At 41.1% G+C, this 21,029-nt stretch overlaps 2 protein-coding genes across 2 annotated transcripts in view; one reads left to right on the top strand and one right to left on the bottom strand.

Annotated features, from left to right (window-relative positions):
* Positions 1-21,029, bottom strand: part of Erich1 (glutamate-rich 1) — a gene marked incomplete at its 5' end in the record, with an annotated part of 52,793,804 nt that overhangs the window by 39,322,234 nt on the left and 13,450,541 nt on the right.
* Positions 1-21,029, top strand: part of LOC120097541 (uncharacterized) — a 54,889-nt gene that overhangs the window by 27,690 nt on the left and 6,170 nt on the right. The window contains exon 1 of one of the 2 annotated variants that reach the window (XR_015639881.1): positions 20,813-20,890. The exons of the other annotated variant lie outside the window; for it this stretch is intronic. The gene's annotated coding sequence lies outside the window, so the exon portion shown is untranslated. Of the gene's footprint in view, positions 1-20,812; positions 20,891-21,029 lie in introns of those variants that run through there. 2 annotated transcript variants of the gene reach the window in all.

The following is a 21,029-nucleotide window of genomic DNA, read 5'->3' as shown; positions in this document are numbered from 1 at the left end:
AGGAAACACCTTTGTCACAGAGCTGGCCATGCAACCGACTCCTATTGGAGATACTGGAGAAGGATCTAGCTGCAGGCATTTTTTTCAACAGCTCAGCCCATGTCAGCACACAGGAACAGAATAAAAAGGGGATTAGGCACGCTGTCCTTGCTCCCCCTTACTCTGATGAGACCCCAGCCTATGGAATGGTGCTGCTCACACTCATGTGGACCCTCCTATGTCAGCAAATCCTCTGAAAATGACCTCACAGAGCGGTGGATGTAGCAGAAACAAAAGATTGCAGGTGTTTTACATGGAGATAAAGTTCTTAGAGCTAATACCCTACTTTTAATCAGCTCTCTAGGATCCCAACCTTCAAACCACATGAATTCAGCAGCAAAATAGAACATTCTGAGGTTGAACTTTCTCCTCTGCAGGAAGAAGAGAGGAACTTAGCAGCTGGTTTGGTCCAAGCATGGTGCTTTCCCTGCGCTCTGCTAGAGGCATAAACTCCTTGAACTGAAAATAGCCAAGAAAACAAATATAATTGCTTCCTTGCTTCCTACAAAGGATTGAACAAAAATGCTCAGGCCCTCCCCGGCGATCATAAAAAAGTTTTAAAATTTCAAATATTATTAAATAGGTAAGTAAATGGGCAAAGCTTCAATTTCTGCCAAGTTCATTTTTCTAGGATAATAATATTCTCTGGGGGCTGGAGAGATGGTTAAGAGCACTGGCTGCTCTTCCAGAGGTCCTGAGTTCAACTCTCAGCAAGCACTTGGTGGCTCAGGACCATCTGTCTATGAGGGGATCTGGTGCCCTCTTCTGGCATGCAGGTGTACATGCAGCAGAGCACTCATTGAATAAATAGACAAACAAATACAATTTTAAACAATCTGAGGTTATTTCGTTCCTTAAAACCAGAAGACGTAGATCCCTAGAACAAACGAAACTAAAGACGGATGATCAAAATGTGAATGCTTCACTCCTTCTTTAAATGAGGAAAAAGAATACCCTTGGCAGGGAAGGGAGAGGCAAAGATTAAAACAGAGACTGAAGGAACACCCATTCAGAGCCTGCCCCACATGTGGCCCATGCATATACAGCCATCCAATTAGACAAGATGGATGAAGCAAAGAAGTGCAGACTGACAGGAGCCGGATGTAGATCGCTCCTGAGAGACACAGCCAGAATACAGCAAATACAGAGGTGAATGCCAGCAGCAAACCACTGAACTGAGAATAGGACCCCCGTTGAAGGAATCAGAGAAAGAACTGGAAGAGCTTGAAGGGGCTCGAGACCCCATATGTACAACAATGCCAAGCAACCAGAGCTTCCAGGGACTAAGCCACTACCTAAAGACTATACATGGACTGACCCTGGACTCTGACCTCATAGGTAGCAATGAATATCCTAGTAAGAGCACCAGTGGAAGGGGAAGCCCTGGGTCCTGCTAAGACTGATCCCCAAGTGAACTAGACTGTTGCGGGGAGGGTGGCAATGGGGTGAGGGTGGGGAGGGGACGGGAACACCCATAAGGAAGGGGAGGGGGGAGGGGGATGTTTGCCCGGAAACCGGGGAAGGGAATAACACTCGAAATGTATATAAGAAATACTCAAGTTAATAATAAAAAAAAAAGAAAATTAAAGCAGTAAGAACTAAAAAAAAAAAAAAAACAGAAGACCTTTGTAACTCCTGAAATTCTGTGTGAGAAAAACACAGGCTCTGTTGCTAGGGACTTTTATAAAGAAACCACTCCAAGGAAGGAAATTTGAGAGTGGCTCTCCCCAGGAATGAGTAAAGTGGACAGGAAACACCATAAAATCTATTTAAAAGAGAGTCTATTGTGGGAAGTGCTGATATATTTTTAAACACTTTAATTTGGTACTTAAAATAATTATATAAAATGTACAAACACATGCTATACCCTTTTTAAAGCTCTCTGTGTGTATGTGTGTGTACATGTTTGTGTATGTGTGTGTATATGTTTGTGCATGTGTGTGTACATGTGTGCCTCTGTGTATGTGTGCGTGCATATGCTCAAACATGTGCACCTGTGCATACATGTGCACTGGTTCAAGTGCTCCTGTTTGAGCATATATCATATATATGCAAGTGCCCACACAGGACAGAAGACGGGACTGGGTCTTCTGGAAATGGAATGGTTTTGAGCCATCTGATTTGTGTGCTAGGAACTGAACTCTGGTCCTGTGTAAAATCAGCAAGTACTTTCAACTCCTGAGACAGTGCCCCGCAAACCCTGCTTCCACCAGTAAAGTTTTTTTTTTTAAAAAAAAATAAAAACCTGGTCTTCCAGCACAACGTCAGAAATATTCCAATACTGCTCTTCCCAGAATTCTATTCACCTTCAACCAAGCAGCAAGGCTCACCTAACCACAGAGCTCAAAGTTGTTTCCAGAGGTCCCCATGCTACAGCAGCTCGGCTCTTTCCACTTGGAATCTGGGCACTGAAGCGTCTTCTCCAGGCCCATCAAGAAAGGCACGGACTCAGAACAAGAGAGTGACTGACAAAATTCTTGAGTGATCCTAAATGCTTGGAGAAATCTGATGGTCAGAGCAGGACAGCAAAGGGAAACATAATGCTGGTTAACAATAAAAGTTCTCCTGCTTTAGAACCCACAGTTTCCAGAAACTTCTCTTCAGCTGTGCCTGTTTCTTCATCCATCACAAGGTTACCCTGTAGGGTTAGATGCTTCAGACATCATGGTGTTACATGGTGGATTTCAATTTAGAAAGCCTCATAAGTCACTTCTAGGAGGTGCAAGAGAAGACAGCAAGGAAGTACAACCCTCCTGCTTCTCACAGAGGCAGAACAGGCAGCCTCTGTCCTTCACTGTGCTCCGGGGGTTGGGACCCTGCTTCCAGGTTGGAGATAAACTCAGAGAGACTCCATAATTTATGGCTTTAAGTATGAAAAGATATGCAGGTGAATTCAAATTAAGTAATTGTATCAATTCTTTTAAGTGTTTGGTTTTCATTATATTTAGGAACCTTCGAAACCCTCTCACTTAAAATGTATCTCAAAAACAAGACTGCTAAAATGATTTAGTAGGAGAAGGCCAGTGTTGGCCACAGGCATATGACAACTTGAGTTTAATTCCCTAAGATCCACATGGTAGGAGACCAGAGCTGATTCTAACAAGTTATCTTCTGACCTCCTTGTGGCTATATGCTCCCCTCCCCAACACAAAATAACTACATTAAAATGAAATAAGAAAAAAACCTCAAAAATAACTTCCCAAAATTAAAAATAACATCACTATATACATTTATGTAAAGTGTAAAAGTTTTCATATTGCCTAGATATTATGGTGTCATCCCAGGAGAATAACTATGTTTGATACATATTCATTCACTTTAATCAGTTTCCTTGCTAAACATGTCTCTAAAACTATCTCTGCTTTTTTTCAGTGTATTTAATATGGTTATATTATTTTTATTATATGAAACATGTAAAATTTTGCACAAGGGTATATCCGGCTAAAAATTTGAAGTTTTTGGTATTTTATGACTCTTCTCTCTAGACGACACTATTTTAATTGAGAAATGATTCTTTCTATAAATGCTGGGGTAGCTGGAAAATTCAGCAATTTTCCTAACCACATAATATTCTTGTCTAATTTAAATATTTTTAATATGTATTTCTCCTCCATTTAAAATTTTAATTTCAAATACTTTTTTAATTTTTGAAAATTTCACATTGTATTTGCATCATTTCTTCCACTCCCTCTCTTCCTCCAACCCCTCCCATGTCTCCATTAACACTCCTCTCAAACTCATGACCTCCTCTACAAGTATATATGTACACACACTCATGGGCACACACACATACACGTGAGCACACAGCCATACACACAGATACCCAACCTGGTGATTTCACTTAGTACCTTTTATATATACATTTGTCCAGGGCTGACTTCATTGACCACTGGATAAAAGCAAGACATTTCCTCTCCCCACCCCTTCTTGTGTTCAAATAATTACTTTGGACTCTGAAGGACCCTACCACTCACTCACAGGTGGTGAGCTCTAGACTTTATTCCTGCTTTGAGGTAAACAGTGAGATTCCAACATGAATGGCAGAGAGGGAATCTCTCAGAATCCTTTTCACAGACAGCCATGGCCAACAAGTTCTTGACTTTGGATCTCTAAAACTCAGGCAACCCTTTATTAGCACACATGCCATGGGTGTCTTAGAGTCCACTGAGCAACTCAACCAGGGAACATCTTCTGCTAGTCACTGTTCAGTCACAATGGCAGGCCTAGTTTGCTTTGTAGTGCTGCTAAACACCATGTAAACTCTGAGAGGAGGGATTTATTTGACTTACAGGTCTGATCATTGAGGGAAGCCAAGCAGGCACTCAGGCACTCAGGCAGGAGCAGAGGTGGCGACTGTGGAGGAGTGCTGCTTGCTGGCTTCTTTCCAGGATCACATTCAGCTGCTTTCCTTATACCTCCCAGAACCACACGCCCAGGTACTTCACTGCCCAGAGTGGACAGGGGGCCTCCCACACCAGTCAACAATCAAGACAATCTACCTAGATATTCCTACAGGCCAGTAAGATGGAAACATTTTCTCAACTGATGTTCCTGCTTCCAGACTACTCTCGTTTGTATCAAGTTGGCAACACTAGCACAGGAAGTTTAGATGGCCAGTCATGGGGGCAAGGTGTGGGACAGAGAAGAGCAATTCTCTGCCCTGGAAATATTGGCTCCAAATACTTGGCAGATTACTTGACAGGCAACAACACAAAAGGCTAGGTTTTCTTAGCATATCACAGTGGTGGGGCTAGTGAGATAGCTCAGGAAGTAAAGTCACTTGTCATCATGCCTGACAGCCTGAGTTCCATTCCCAGATTCTGTATTACAGAAGGTCAGAATGACTTCTTCAACATTCTTCTACCATCTACATCGTGTGCTCTGGCACATGCATGTGCACACAAATGTGTCCTTGTGTGCTCACTACCCCACACACACATATAAAAATCAACAATAATAAATTTCAGCCCAACCCCCCCAAAGGAAAACTCATCCTCACAGGAGTCTTAGAACTCAGAGTTTTGAAAGGTAAATTGGAGAGAGCCTTATCTCTGGAAATGGATATCAAGGGAGACACATGACTTGCAGGTTTCTAACTCATCTTCTCTCCTCAACTTTAAACAGAAATTTCCAGGCCCTGACTCAGTTCTTCTTGAGATTCTTGAGTTCATCTTGAGTTCTTCAAGATGATATACTAGCAAGAATCAGAGCCATGGGGCTAACATCATTCCTTTCCAAATAGGTAATACAGTAATAACTAATTTTCTAGAGAAGCAAATAGTACAGTAGGAATTGATGTAAAATCATTTTACACTAAATTAGACATGAAATCTTTAAAAATTAAAACAAACTTTTCAAGGAGACCTCACACTTGTAGTATAATGAACCACATTACTGAACCATAAATGCTAGGGCTTCACTAGCAACACCATGGCCACCAGCTCTGTGACTACCCAGTACTTGCAATATGGCTAGTTCAGAGTGAGCTATGCTGGAAGAATAAAATATGTCTTATATTCCGAGTTTTTAACACAACAGAAGAATAAAATACTGAAATAGTTTTATGAATCCATGTTGAACTAATGTTTTGGATAAATTGGTTTAAGTAAATGATATTACTGAAATTAATTCCACTTGCTTCTTCTTGCTGTTTTAATGGTGATTCAAACATTGAAGAAGAAAGTCTCTTAGCAGTGGCCCACAGAACTTTCTCAAACTGAGCAGAACTTTGGAGTAGAAGGTAAAAGATTAAAGAAAACACCTGTTGAGATGTTGCAGCATGGAATGTTCTTGGGAATATCAAACTACTTGGGGATAGATTATCCCACGAAACGAATAGTAACCATGGGATTTGGGTGTGCATGTGCATGTGTGCCTGTGTGCCTGCATGTGTATATTTGGTACTTAAGAAATTGAGGAGTAGCCTTTTTTTCTCCTGCTAAATACTATCAGCCCCTGGCTAAACCTTAGCCTTCTGTGCAACGGAGTTTTTGAATTAAAGAACCCAAAGCACAAATGTCTCTTTTAAGGTTAGTGTCATCCATCAGATGACACTATCATCTGATGTCAGATATCTTCCAGTTCCAAGTAAGATCAGCAGTCAAACTATGTTCCAGACAACAACCCCAAAGTGGAATTGGGCTATAGGGAACCGTGCTTATTTCTTTCTTTGCTTTATGCCTTTGTAGAGCTGACTTCCACACACAGAGCAGCCACTACCAGGAACATGGCTCGCTGGAGGGAGAGCAAGGAAAGCACATGCTATATCTGTATTCTCATTGCTCAAGAATGACACACACTTCACTGGTCTAAACAAACCATACCATGCTGGCCATGATTATAAGACACATGTGTGATGCTCTCAGGCGGAGATGATGTTCCACAGACCCATCAAGCTCCAGAAACTCAAGGGTTCTTATACGGCTCCTTGGTGGCTAAGCTATGGTAGCCCCCTCAGTGAATTATTTGAGATCTTTTGAACATGGTCCACTGGAACCATTGTCTTGACCAGAGTTATCTCATTCCACCTACTCTGTTGCCCTAGCTTTAAATCTCCAGTGTAGAGACTGTATCTCAGACTCCCTTTTGTAGAAAGCCATGGACTCCTTATGCAACCGTGTTTACTGTTGTGTATTCAGGGTTCTCTGGCTGCCTGTCCTACAGTGGTCTTCAGTCCATTCAGAGAGCCAGCTGAGCAACAGTTTGTGAGGATCCAAGGGTGGTCAAGTCAACAGGCTGCTGACGTCTGAGCTACTATTTCCCCTGCTTCTCTGTGTAGTAATGTTGAGGACTTATAGAATAAGTGTCACACTTGAAGATAAGCTTTGATCAAGTCTAGCCTGGTGCTATAAGCCCATAACCCTACACAGGAGGATCCCAGGTTCAAGGCCTGCATAGGCTGTAGAATGAGTTCAAAGGGCAACTTAGTGGTGATACATATTAGAGGTTAGTCCTCTTGGTAGGTAGATAGTGAGGAAAAGAGCGACCTGGGTGGATTTAGTCTCATGGGCATGTCCTAAAATGGCCAGAAATGGTGTCCACTTCTTGATTTCTTCCTCACTGAGATTCACAAGTGTGTGCTCTTTCTACGAAGGACTCTGAGGGCAGGTGTGCCCTAGCCAGGTGTTTTATGTCACAGGCAGTATACCAACCAGCTCTTCCACATTCAAACAAGTCAGGAGGACTTACAGGGCACTCTTGTCTCTTCTCAAGTCTTCACACCAGGGGAATAAAAAATCTCCCTCAGGAAAGAAGGCTTCTGGATTTGCATCCATCCTCTATTGAGGAGTCTGATTTCTTGTTTACTTTCATTTTAATTAAAATTAGGCCGTACAAACCTTCTTTGTTGCCTTTAAAAGAGAGCTGGAGCTAGCATGAGATCACTTTGCTTGCACATCCCAGTCCCTAGATTCAATCTGTACTCATCCCACCCAGTGCCAAGAAATCAAGTAACAGGTGTCAAGAAATAACATACTGCAGGATTCTGCTTATGTGTTTCTATCAAAAACTCTCACATTTTATGATTGTTGTATCAGTTAAAATTGCATATATTTGTAAATGAAAATTTTAGAATAATCTAAAAATAATGCCTTAACAAGATATTTTAAAAAACAGATTTGTTTATTTTCATGTATCAGAAACTTCATACTAAGGAGAGCTAATACAAAATGAAGCTCAATAATCCTGTTAAAGACATAGACTCTTCTTCTTTTGCTCTATCTTTTGCTTAAAAAAATTTAAGAAAATAACATACCATAAAAAAAAAAAAACCAAGAGCTATCACATCAAATTTGGACAGAGCAAAACAACAGAAGAAGATGGGTCCATGAGAAGGCACAAGAATCAGAGACCCATTAGTTCACACACTCAGGAGTCAGTAAAAGGCTGAACTGAAAACTGTAATATATGCAGGAGACCTGGTGCTGACCTGGTATAGTCCTGTGTTTGCTGTTTCAGTTTCTGTGAACTCATATAAGCTCCGAGGGGAGGGATTCAGTGTAGACATCCTATTTAGAGCTGTGTGTGTCAAGGTATCTCTCTCTACATAATATCTGGCTGTGACTCACTGCATCACTTCCATCCACTACAGGAAGTTGCTTCTCTGATGATGATGGAATAAGGCACTCACCTGTAAGTATAGCAGAATGACATCAGGAGTGATTGATATGAGAGTGATTCCTGGATAAGGAAGTATAGAGTATATGAAATCATATCCTAGAATACTAAGTCAAACTACTGGGAATCTTACGAGAGTCATTTTGTGCAAGGAACAGAAAGCTAGTGGAATTACTGAACTAAGGGTTAACTTGATTCTTTCTGGCCACTGCCTGGCAGCTTTGCCTATGTCATGTATCATTAGAGCTTCACAGGAAAATGCTCACTTGGAGCTTTGAGCTCTGAAGTATAAAAGTTAAAAGTTAAAGTTTAAATAATGATACGTTTACAATTATTATTATTTTGGCCACAGGCCTGGGTATAGGGGAAGCCTGAAACTTTGGGGAACAATTGTAATTCTTAGTTCTTGGTGGGATGTAGTTATCCTTTGAATTTGATTTGGCAATGATTATAAAATGTCTTTTTTCTACCTGCTTTTGGATTATTAATAAAGGACTGGGGCAAGAGAAAGTCTACAGAACATGTGAAGAGTAAATGAGAGAGAGCATGAGGGAATGAATGAGAGAGTAAATGACAAACCTAATGTGAGAACAAATGTGAGAGGGAAGGAGAGAGCATGAGAAGAGTTTGTGAAGAGTGAGTGAAGAGAGAATGTGAAGAGTGAATGAGGGACCACAAGAGGGAGCTAATGATTTTTATCTTTTTTTTTTTTTTTTTATTAACTTGAGTATTTCTTATATACATTTCAAGTGTTATTCCCTTTCCCGGTTTCCGGGCAAACATCCCCCTCCCCCCTCCCCTTCCTTATGGGTGTTCCCCTCCCAACCCTCCCCCCATTGCCGCCCTCCCCCCATAGTCTAGTTCACTGGGGGTTCAGTCTTAGCAGGACCCAGGGCTTCCCCTTCCACTGGTGCTCTTACTAGGATATTCATTGCTACCTATGGGGTCAGAGTCCAGGGTCAGTCCATGTATAGTCTTTAGGTAGTGGCTTAGTCCCTGGAAGCTCTGGTTGCTTGGCATTGTTGCACTTTTGGGGTCTCGAGCCCCTTCAAGCTCTTCCAGTTCTTTCTCTGATTCCTTCAACGGGGGTCCTATTCTCAGTTCAGTGGTTTGCTGCTGGCATTCGCCTCTGTATTTGCTGTATTCTGGCTGTGTCTCTCAGGAGCGATCTACATCCGGCTCCTGTCGGTCTGCACTTCTTTGCTTCATCCATCTTGTCTAATTGGGTGGCTGTATATGTATGGGCCACATGTGGGGCAGGCTCTGAATGGGTGTTCCTTCAGTCTCTGTTTTAATTTTTGCCTCTCCCTTCCCTGCCAAGGGTATTCTTTTTCCTCATTTAAAGAAGGAGTGAAGCATTCACATTTTGATCATTCGTCTTGAGTTTCGTTTGTTCTAGGGATCTAGGGTAATTCAAGCATTTGGGCTAATAGCCACTTATCAATGAGTGCATACCATGTATGTCTTTCTGTGATTGGGTTAGCTCACTCAGGATGATATTTTCCAGTTCCAACCATTTGCCTACGAATTTCATAAACTCGTTGTTTTTGATAGCTGAGTAATATTCCATTGTGTAGATGTACCACATTTTCTGTATCCATTCCTCTGTTGAAGGGCATCTGGGTTCTTTCCATTTTCTGGCTATTATAAATAAGGCTGCGATGAACATAGTGGAGCACGTGTCTCTTTTATATGTTGAGGCATCTTTTGGGTATATGCCCAAGAGAGGTATAGCTGGATCCTCAGGCAGTTCAATGTCCAATTTTCTGAGGAACCTCCAGACTGATTTCCAGAATGGTTTTACCAGTCTGCAATCCCACCAACAATGGAGGAGTGTTCCTCTTTCTCCACATCCTCGCCAGCATCTGCTGTCACCTGAGTTTTTGATCTTAGCCATTCTCACTGGTGTGAGGTGAAATCTCAGGGTTGTTTTGATTTGCATTTCCCTTATGACTAAAGATGTTGAACATTTCTTTAGGTGTTTCTCAGCCATTCGGCATTCCTCAGCTGTGAATTCTTTGTTTAGCTCTGAACCCCATTTTTTAATAGGGTTATTTGTTTCCCTGCGGTCTAACTTCTTGAGTTCTTTGTATATTTTGGATATAAGGCCTCTATCTGTTGTAGGATTGGTAAAGATCTTTTCCCAATCTGTTGGTTGCCGTTTTGTCCTAACCACAGTGTCCTTTGCCTTACAGAAGCTTTGCAGTTTTATGAGATCCCATTTGTCGATTCTTGATCTTAGAGCATAAGCCATTGGTGTTTTGTTCAGGAAATTTTTTCCAGTGTCCATGTGTTCCAGATGCTTCCCTAGTTTTTCATCTATTAGTTTGAGTGTGTCTGGTTTGATGTGGAGGTCCTTGATCCACTTGGACTTAAGCTTTGTACAGGGTGATAAGGATGGGTCGATCTGCATTCTTCTACATGTTGACCTCCAGTTGAACTAGCACCATTTGCTGAAAATGCTATCTTTTTTCCATTGGATGGTTTTGGCTCCTTTGTCAAAAATCAAGTGACCATAGGTGTGTGGGTTCATTTCTGGGTCTTCAATTCTATTCCATTGGTCTATCTGTCTGTTTCTGTACCAATACCATGCAGTTTTTATCACTATTGCTCTGTAATACTGCTTGAGTTCAGGGATAGTGATTCCCCCTGAAGTCCTTTTATTGTTGAGGATAGCTTTAGCTATCCTGGGTTTTTTGTTATTCCAGATGAATTTGCAAATTGTTCTGTCTAACTCTTTGAAGAATTGGATTGGTATTTTGATGGGGATTGCATTGAATCTGTAGATCGCTTTTGGTAAAATGGCCATTTTTACTATATTAATCCTGCCAATCCATGAGCATGGGAGATCTTTCCATCTTCTGAGGTCTTCTTCAATTTCTTTCCTCAGTGTCTTGAACTTCTTCTTGTACAGATCTTTTACTTGCTTGGTTAAAGTCACCCCGAGGTACTTTATATTATATGGGTCTATTATGAAGGGTGTCATTTCCCTAATTTCTTTCTCGGCTTGTTTCTCTTTTGTGTAGAGGAAGACTACTGATTTATTTGAGTTAATTTTACACCCAGCCACTTTGCTGAAGTTGTTTATCAGCTTTAGTAGTTCTCTGGTGGAACTTTTGGGATCACTTAAATATACTATCATGTCATCTGCAAATACTGATATTTTGACCTCTTCTTTTCCGATCTGTATCCCCTTGATCTCCTTTTGTTGTCTGATTGCTCTGTCTAGAACTTCAAGAACTATATTGAATAAGTAGGCAGAGAGTGGGCAGCCTTGTCTAGTCCCTGATTTTAGTGGGATTGCTTCAAGTTTCTCTCCATTTAGTTTAATGTTAGCAACTGGTTTGCTGTATATGGCTTTTACTATGTTTAGGTATGGGCCTTGAATTCCTATTCTTTCCAGGACTTTTATCATGAAGGGGTGTTGAATTTTGTCAAATGCTTTCTCAGCATCTAATGAAATGATCATGTGGTTCTGTTCTTTCAGTTTGTTTATATAATGGATCATGTTGATGGTTTTCCGTATATTAAACCATCCCTGCATGCCTGGGATGAAGCCTACTTGATCATGGTGGATGATTGTTTTGATGTGCTCTTGAATTCGGTTTGCCAGAATTTTATTGAGTATTTTTGCGTCGATATTCATAACGGAAATTGGTCTGAAGTTCTCTTTCTTTGTTGTGTCTTTGTGTGGTTTAGGTATAAGAGTAATTGTGGCTTCATAGAAGGAATTTGGTAGTGCTCCATCTGTTTCAATTTTGTGGAATAGTTTGGATAATATTGGTATGAGGTCTTCTATGAAGGTTTGATAGAATTCTGCACTAAACCCGTCTGGACCTGGGCTCTTTTTGGTTGGGAGACCTTTAATGACTGCTTCTATTTCCTTAGGAGTTATGGGGTTGTTTAACTGGTTTATCTGTTCCTGATTTAACTTCGATACCTGGTATCTGTCTAGGAAATTGTCCATTTTCTGAAGATTTTCAAGTTTTGTTGAATATAGGTTTTTATAGTAAGATCTGATGATTTTTTCAATTTCCTCTGAATCTGTAGTTATGTCTCCCTTTTCATTTCTGATTTTGTTAATTTGGACGCACTCTCTGTGTCCTCTCGTGAGTCTGGCTAAGGGTTTATCTATCTTGTTGATTTTCTCAAAGAACCAACTTTTGGTTCTGTTGATTCTTTCTATGGTCCTTTTTGTTTCTACTTGGTTGATTTCAGCTCTGAGTTTGATTATTTCCTGCCTTCTACTCCTCCTGGGTGTATTTGCTTCTTTTTGTTCTAGAGCTTTTAGGTGTGCTGTCAAGCTGCTGACATATGCTCTTTCCTGTTTCTTTCTGCAGGCACTCAGCGCTATGAGTTTTCCTCTTAGCACAGCTTTCATTGTGTCCCATAAGTTTGGGTATGTTGTATCTTCATTTTCATTAAATTCTAAAAAGTTTTTAATTTCTTTATTTCTTCCTTGACCAGGTTATCATTGAGTAGAGCATTGTTCAATTTCCACGTATATGTGGGCATTCTTCCCTTATTGTTATTGAAGACCAGTTTTAGGCCGTGGTGGTCCGATAGCACGCATGGGATTATTTCTATCTTTCTGTACCTGTTGAGGCCCGTTTTTTGACCAATTATATGGTCAATTTTGGAGAAAGTACCATGAGGAGCTGAGAAGAAGGTATATCCTTTTGCTTTAGGATAGAATGTTCTATAAATATCCGTTAAGTCCATTTGGCTCATGACTTCTCTTAGTCTGTCGACATCACTGTTTAATTTCTGTTTCCATGATCTGTCCATTGATGAGAGTGGGGTGTTGAAATCTCCCACTATTATTGTGTGAGGTGCAATGTGTGTTTGAGCTTTATTAAGGTTTCTTTTACGTATGTAGGTGCCCTTGTATTTGGGGCATAGATATTTAGGATTGAGAGTTCATCTTGGTGGATTTTTCCTTTGATGAATATGAAGTGTCCTTCCTTATCTTTTTTGATGACTTTTAGTTGGAAATTGATTTTATTTGATATTAGAATGGCTACTCCAGCTTGCTTCTTCTGACCATTTGCTTGGAAAGTTGTTGTCCAGCCTTTCACTCTGAGGTAGTGTCTGTCTTTGTCTCTGAGGTGTGTTTCCTGTAGGCAGCAGAATGCAGGGTCCTCATTGCATATCCAGTTTCTTAATCTATGTCTTTTTATTGGGGAGTTCAGGCCATTGATATTGAGAGATATTAAGGAATAGTGATTATTGCTTCCCGTTATATTCATATTTGGATGTGAGGTTATGTTTGTGTGCTTTCATTCTCTTTGTTTTGTTGCCAAGACGATTAGTTTCTTGCTTCTTCGAGGGTATAGCTTGCCTCCTTATGTTGGGCTTTACCATTTATTATCCTTTGTAGTGCTGGATTTGTAGAAAGATATTGTGTAAATTTGGTTTTGTCATGGAATATCTTGGTTTCTCCATCAATGTTAATTGAGAGTTTTGCAGGATACAGTAACCTGGGCTGGCATTTGTGTTCTCTTAGGGTCTGTATGACATCAGTCCAGGATCTTCTGGCCTTCATAGTTTCTGGCGAGAAGTCTGGTGTGATTCTGATAGGTCTCCCTTTATATGTTACTTGACCTTTTTCCCTTACTGCTTTTAATATTCTTTCTTTATTTTGTGCGTTTGGTGTTTTGACAATTATGTGACGGGAGGTGTTTCTTTTCTGGTCCAATCTATTTGGAGTTCTGTAGGCTTCTTGTATGTCTATGTATATCTCTTTTTTTAGGTTAGGGAAGTTTTCTTCTATGATTTTGTTGAAGATATTTACTGGTCCTTTGAGCTGGGAGTCTTCACTCTCTTCTATACCTATTATCCTTAGGTTTGATCTTCTCATTGAGTCCTGGATTTCCTGTATGTTTTGAACCAGTAGCTTTTTCCGCTTTACATTATCTTTGACAGTTGAGTCAATGATTTCTATGGAATCTTCTGCTCCTGAGATTCTCTCTTCCATCTCTTGTATTCTGTTGGTGAAGCTTGTATCTACAGCTCCTTGTCTCTTCTTTTGGTTTTCTATATCCAGGGTTGTTTCCATGTGTTCTTTCTTGATTGCTTCTATTTCCATTTTTAATTCCTTCAACTGTTTGATTGTGTTTTCCTGGAATTCTTTCAGGGATTTTTGTGTCTCCTCTCTATGGGCTTCTACTTGTTTATTTATGTTTTCCTGGAATTCTTTCAGGGATTTTTGTGTCTCCTCTCTATGGGCTTCTACTTGTTTATTTATGTTTTCCTGGAATTCTTTCAGGGATTTTTGCGATTCTTTCAGGCATTTTTGCGATTCCTCTCTGTAGGCTTCTACTTGTTCTCTAAGGGAGTTCTTCACGTCTTTCTTGAAGTCCTCCAGCATCATGATCAAAAATGATTTTGAAACTAGATCTTGCTTTTCTGGTGTGTTTGGATATTCCATGTTTGTTTTGATGGGAGAATTGGGCTCCGAAGGTGCCATGTAGTCCTGGTTTCTGTTGCTTGGGTTCCTGCGCTTGCCTCTCGCCATCAGATTATCTCTAGTGTTACTTTGTTCTGCTATTTCTGACAGTGGCTAGACTATCCTATAAGCCTGTGTGTCAGGAGTGCTGTAGACCTGTTTTCCTCTCTTTCAGTCAGTTATGGGGACAGAGTGTTCTGCTTTCGGGCGTGTAGTTTTTCCTCTCTACAGGTCTTCAGCTGTTCCTGTGGGCCTGTGTCTTGAGTTCACCAGGCAACTTTCTTGCAGCAGAAAAGTTGGTCTTACCTGTGGTCCCGAGGCTCAAGTTCGCTCGTGGGGTGCTGCCCTCGGGCTCTCTGCAGCGGCAGCAACCAGGAAGACCTGTGCTGCCATTTCCGGGAGCTTCAGTGCACCAGGGTTCCAGATGGTCTTTGGCTTTTTCCTCTGGCGTCCGAGATGTGTGTGCAGAGAGCAGTCTCTTCTGGTTTCCCAGGCTTGTCTGCCTCTCTGAAGGTTCAGCTCTCCCTCCCACGGGATTTGGGTGCAGAGAACTGTTATCCGGTCTGTTTCCTTCAGGTTCTGGTGGTGTCTCAGGCACAGGGGTCCTGCCGCTCCTGGGCCCTCCCCCACGGGAGCCCAGAGGCCTTATATAGTTTCCTCTTGGGCCAGGGATGTGGGCAGGGGTGAGCAGTGTTGGTGGTCTCTTCTGCTTTGCAGCCTCAGGAGTGCCCACCTGACCAGGCGGTTGGGTCTCTCTCTCACAGGGTCTGGGGGCAGAGAGCTGCTGCGGGCCGGGATCCGAGGGTCGAGGGAGCTAATGAGAGAGCAAGTCTGAGAACTAATGTGAGAGCAAGTGAGAGAGCATGAGAAGAGAATGTGAAAAATGAGTGAAGAGAGAATGTGAGGTGTGTATGAAGATTGCCTATCAGTTTGTACCCGAAGAGTAGTATGTGGATATTTATTATGCGCCTTCCAGATACCCCTGCTTCCGGTTGAGAACTCTGATCCTGTGACAGAGGGCCAGGAAATGCTGAAAGAAAGGCTGCTCCCCTGAGGACAAAGGATAAAACTTTTTGGCCTAGACCTCCTAATTTATCTTTTCACCTGAAGCCTTAATATTCAAATTTTCTTACTGGGATATGATTATGGTCCTGGTGAACTTCTTGTCTCTTGGATGCTCAATCAGTTCTTTGTTGTCACAAACTTTTTGAGCTTACTCCAGTCAATGGGACTTATTCATACCTTCAAATTTCCTGAACTTTACAGATTTCCAACATTTGTGGCAAACTTAGTGACAAAAGCAATGAATGTTGAGCACTTCCCTGGTGTCCAGTGCATATCGACCTGTGGTTTTATTGATATGATAAGTCCCTAGGAGTTACTCTATGAAAGTAGGACTGTACTCTCAGGAGCCCTGCGTGCCCTCACTTAACTTTGTCATCTTTGTGGGCTTCTACTCTGCTGCCCTGAGAATAACTGAAAACTAATAGAATTGATGTGTAGTGTCCCATTACCTTTGTCATTGTTAGGATATTAGTAGAATAGGTTTGATTGAAATATACTCTCAAGAATATTACAAAACCATTGCCTCTTATGTACCATCTGGATGAAGTACCAAGTTCACAGACAGTTCTTCACAAACTTCCCAAGGCCAGCAAATTGGAGCATGAAGAAAGCCAAGTCCAAGGCATTCAAAACCAGCATCCTCACCAATGCCCCTATGAAAGGCTTTGCTAAAAAAAGGGAGGTTCGGAGATAGATAGATCATACACTCAGAGAAGATTGTGCCAGGAGAATTGGGGAAGGATTGTAGGAGAGAGTAATTAGGTGTCAGTAGTCAGTGAGCAGAACGTAAAATGAATAAGATAAAATATATAAATAGAAATAAAATAAAGTTCTTTAACAAAATGGGACACAATGTATAGCTGAACTAACTCTACTATGTTTACACTAGCAAATGCTTTAACATTTAGAGAGAGAAGGTGTGATAAAGTAGGATGCCCTTGTCATTTATATATACTATGTACAGAGCAAAGACAAATAATGTGGAGAACACGCAGAACAAAGATCCACTGTTCCCTCACATCTGTGTGCCTCTGCTTCCCTTTATCAGGACTGTGGAAGCCTCTGCTCATCCAGGTCTCAGGGCTCAACCAAAATGCAGTCTCCTATCATCTCTGGCCAATGCTCTTGTTTTCCCAACAAAACTCTGCCTCAGGCTGCAGAGGCACTGAAGGGCCAGCCTTCACCTTCAAGGTGCAACCACTCTTTCAGCCTTTCCAGGCTCTCTGTTACTCCACTGGAGGCTTCAGCAGAGGCCTTTCATTTCAATAACAGAAACTTACCTTATCCAAAACATGGGGAAGCCATTCTACACTCCTGATTGGCTGGTTACCTGAGAACAAACAACATAGCTCTCTTCTTTATGCCTTTTTCCTGATTTGAAAGTAAATAATGTGATCATCTGTGGTGTTGGTTGTAAGAATAAAATCCTTAACATGAATAATAGGACCATGCAGAGCATGGGCTTCACATTCTATGTACAAAGTGAATAGCTAGAGGGAATTACCAAAGAAAACAATAAGAATCCTAACAACAATTACAAAAATACTGAAACGAAATAAAACAAAAATAAAAGCAAAAACAAAAAACCTTTGGGTGCTGGAATTAAAGGCATGTATTAACTCTGACTAGCTTTGTAGGTATTTCCAATAAAAAGCAAACAAACAAACAGCTGCATTATAGTTGCAGCAGTTGCAGGAAAGAAAGCTGGGAGATGTCCTTTGATGCTGACCCAGTGCTGTGATTCTGTAGCAACAACTTCCTTGGGAATAGGAACCTCTATGCAGTGGGATCCCTTGCTGGGCCTGTCATCTCAAAAATAGGAGCTTCCCTAATCCAAAACCTTGGAATCCAGTTTACTTCAGGCCAGGAATGAAGTCAACCATCATTAGTGAAAGAGCAAGGTAAAACTTACATAGGAAAAATATGTGCCTTAATCAAAAAAGATCCTCAACTTCTAAGGCCTCCACCATCTCCACCTCTCTCTTTTGATCTTTGCATAGTGATGTTGTATAACTCCAGATGGTAGTAAAAGGCAGAGTTCTTCCCAGAAAAGTCACACATGATTTTCACCCTGACATCTGTGAGGTTAGGTGGCATTGTATCACAGATGCAGCACACCCAGGATAAGAACACAGAAGCCACAGATGACAATGCCAAATGGATTCCTTCCTGAACTTATGGACCCATTAAAATTGAGGTTTAGCCTAACCTTAGGCCATTCCACTACCTGCCCATCCCCTTGATTTTTATGTTTGCTATGAGTAAAAGATTGGAGTGTGGCCCCAAATATCCTCATGATTGGACTTGGAAACTCAGGAAAAATGATATTGGAGAAGGGATGGCTATGTGGTTACAATGTGGTAACACAAGGTCCAGGTTGACGTTTGCTCACTGATGTCAAATTTAATTGTCTTGTTATATTTGTGAGAGGATGTTCAAATTAGTATATAAAAGGTACAGAAATTTATTATTTTGTGTGTGTCCTGTTGTTGATCCCTATGTTCCCAACAAAAAGGTTTTATTGTAAAAAATAGGATTATAGACCATTGATTTTGTGAAATACATGGATGTGTAAATGGAAACAATGTCTGCTATCAAGGACTGCACAGTAAGCAAATATTTCCAGGTTTTAAACAATCAAAGGCATAGAAGAAAGATACTGGCCTCTAGAAAAAGGGAAAACCTTAGGAATCAAAATGTGTGTCACATGCATTGTCTCCGGTAGTAGATTTACTTTTAAGAAAAAACTCCCTCATTCATGGTCCCTAGAGATTTGGGTGCTAAGAAAAATCTCTTCTCTAATTCAGGGTTATAAGCAACTCTCCCCAGCAAAAGCATTGATGACTTCTAATGAAGCAGAGAGAAATATCTAGCTTTGGAATAGAGGTTGCCAAATGATATTCTTGGTGACACATGAGAGACTGGAGGAAAGGGCCCCACAGAAATTGATCAATTTGGGGAGAGCTAGTTAGCAGGTAGGCCATGGAATTTCCCAGTGACATCATCAGTAAGCCCTTCAGTGGACAATCTATTGTATCTAAGAGATCCCTAGAATCTTCTGTGATGTCACCAGTGTTGTGGTGACACCAACTGCCTTTAGAATATTCCTTCAGTTCCCTTTGGGTTCACAAATAGGCATGTTTCGCCAGCTGCTCAGGCTATTTTGGAAGGAAAGTAGAAATCAAGGAGAGACCACACCAAGGCAGAAGGCAGATCAGGTCCTCTCTAGAAAAACAGGAAAGATGAAATAATTCTGGGGAAGGCTTGGTGAGTCCTGGGCAGAGTTGGGGAACTTCCTCGAGGAGGTAGGTTTGAGATGTACCTTCTAAGACTAGGCCTTACAAGTGGGACCCTTCGGCTTTCTCAAAGGTAAACCAAGAGTCAGGAGTTCCTGATCATTAATTTGAGAGAAAGCCTGAAATTGGTAAGCCTTCAGTTTCTTTTCTGGAAGCTTTTTAATTGTGAGTGTCAATGAATGTCAGGAAGAGGCACTGTGAGATTAACAATGTGACCCTTCATGGTTGAGAGTTGAGGCACTTAATCCTCTAGACTGTAGGTTGCATAAGTCTCTGATGACAAGAACAAGGAAGGATGCACCCCTCGAAATGAATTGAGTTCTCTCACACTTTGAGCTGGGACACACATCATTAGAGCTTGATGGTGCTAAGCATTATGAACTCCAGGATTTATCTGAAATGTATCTGATATGAGATAACAATGTCCCAGATGTTTATTTTTTAATCAGGTTATAACTCTCAGTGCCAGGGGTCCTATAATAGTGAGTGTGGCACATGTATGGCATTAGAGGTTGGGAAGAGGGACATAGTTTAAGAATTCAGCTTGCTGAAAGCTTTTCTGCTCTTTCAGGGATTCACCCAATCTCCACCATTTCTTCTTCCTCAACCTCCTTTTGGGATTCAGAATGGTCTTTTCATCTCATGGGTCATCAAATATGCAAATTCACTTGGGTTTATCTACCTACAGGTTTTGGTAGGAAGGCATCATCCCAAAACGTTATCAGTAAGCAAGAGAAGTGTCTAAAGGAACTAGAGGAACTCAAATTTGAAATCCAGAAGTGTGACTTTGAGAGGGATGAACTTTATCAAATGCTGGACTTTTATATCTATGATAATTGGGACTACAGCTAGTCATTGTGCCCAGTAACCTGTTCACTCCCTTGTGCTCTCTCTCTCTCTCTCTCTCTCTCTCTCTCTCTCTCTCTGCTAACCCAAGATTTCCTCATATCACGAGAGAGTTTCACCTCTCATCCTAGATTTTAAAGAGCCTTGGCAGGCATTGGCTTGAGAGATAAGTTAGGTGCTTTGTGTTTAGAGTCAACCTCCTTTGTACTTGACCCTGAGCTCCTTGGATTAGCATTGGTTCTGTCAACAGCTGGAAGAACCTGGTCACACTTGCTGCATCTAAGTGAGGTAATAAAATGCCTGCATGTCATCACTCATTTACTCTGATTTTGTTCATTATACACAGATTCTATGGCACCTCCATTGATGTAATTGACATCCTAATTGTCTGTGTATATGGGTGGTATGTATATATATGAAAGTATTTGTGGGTTTTATGCTCACGGTCAGGGAGTCTGGGGAGTTTGATGGGATCTAAGGATTTGTCTGATGGACAGTTTGCAGGTCATGATAGTGTAGAAGCCCACATGGATCAACAGAGCACTTTGCACCTTCTATTTAATTTGGTGGTAGATAGGACTTCCTGAGGGAAGGATGGGTTACAAATCCTCCTCCCTGTCAAAGTAATTATGCCCTCTGGGAATTCATGTAACAATAGGAAACAAGGTTTGAGAATCCTTGCTTTCAAAACAAAAGAAATGTCATCACAACTATCTGTTGGACCCAAGGCTGTGGCACAGACTGGAGGAAACTTCTTACAGAACTAGTCTATGCCTTCATGCTTACCTGGCCAACTCTTGAAAGTCAGCTGCTTTCAATTGGTAACCTGGCTCTGTTGTCCTGTGCCCAGGTTAATAAGTTTAATCAGCACAAATAGGACCCAGTTCAAAGGAGCAAGTATGTGGTATAAACTGGGTTTAAGTAATCCAGTCAATAGTCTGATTTCAGATAATCTTTTTTTGCCTGATTTGAACTTTACTTATTTTATTTTATTTTATTTTAGCTATCAAGGGACCGTTTATTGTGACCTAGAAATGGTGAATGTGGTAACAAATTCTGGACATGTGTAATTCCCAAACAGGTATTTCACAGTCTCCACATACTCCAGTACAGAGCATCTTTGCAGAACCATATCTCCTCAGCCTTTTAAAGGGTCCTTATTTCAAAAGAAATGTTTGCTGATTTGTGTAGAAATATTTCCTTGGAAGAATTGTTATTGG

The sequence above is a fragment of the Rattus norvegicus genome, chromosome 16 (genome assembly GCF_021556685.1).
Source record: "Rattus norvegicus strain SHRSP/BbbUtx chromosome 16, alternate assembly SHRSP_T2T, whole genome shotgun sequence".
Classification (NCBI taxonomy): domain Eukaryota; kingdom Metazoa; phylum Chordata; class Mammalia; order Rodentia; family Muridae; genus Rattus; species Rattus norvegicus.
This window is presented reverse-complemented; position numbering and strand designations above follow the sequence as displayed.